The sequence below is a fragment of the Lupinus angustifolius genome, chromosome LG03, assembly GCF_001865875.1.
Source record: "Lupinus angustifolius cultivar Tanjil chromosome LG03, LupAngTanjil_v1.0, whole genome shotgun sequence".
Classification (NCBI taxonomy): Eukaryota; Viridiplantae; Streptophyta; class Magnoliopsida; order Fabales; family Fabaceae; genus Lupinus; species Lupinus angustifolius.
In genome coordinates, this window is record NC_032011.1 from 14248074 (window position 1) to 14248406 (window position 333).

A 333-nucleotide genomic window follows, 5' to 3' on the forward strand; every position below is an offset into this window, starting at 1 on the left:
CGTCTCACAAACAGTCAACAACAATTAGACACTATGCTAAGTCAAACAAGAAACGTTGGTGATCATACAGGACTAGGTTATACTCGCCCTACTAGGAACAAAAGACCATATAAAAAACCTATAGCTCATCCTAAAAATAAATATCACAAGCACACACCTACATGTTTTTATTGCAATACATATGGTCACACTTCATATTCATGTTACATCAGAAAGTTTGGTATACCTAGTGGCGTTTATAAGTGGATAAAGAAGGGAGATGACTCCCCGATTACTAACAGAAAAGGACCCAATATCAATTGGGTACCTGAGAAAAACAAGTGATCTTTTTGC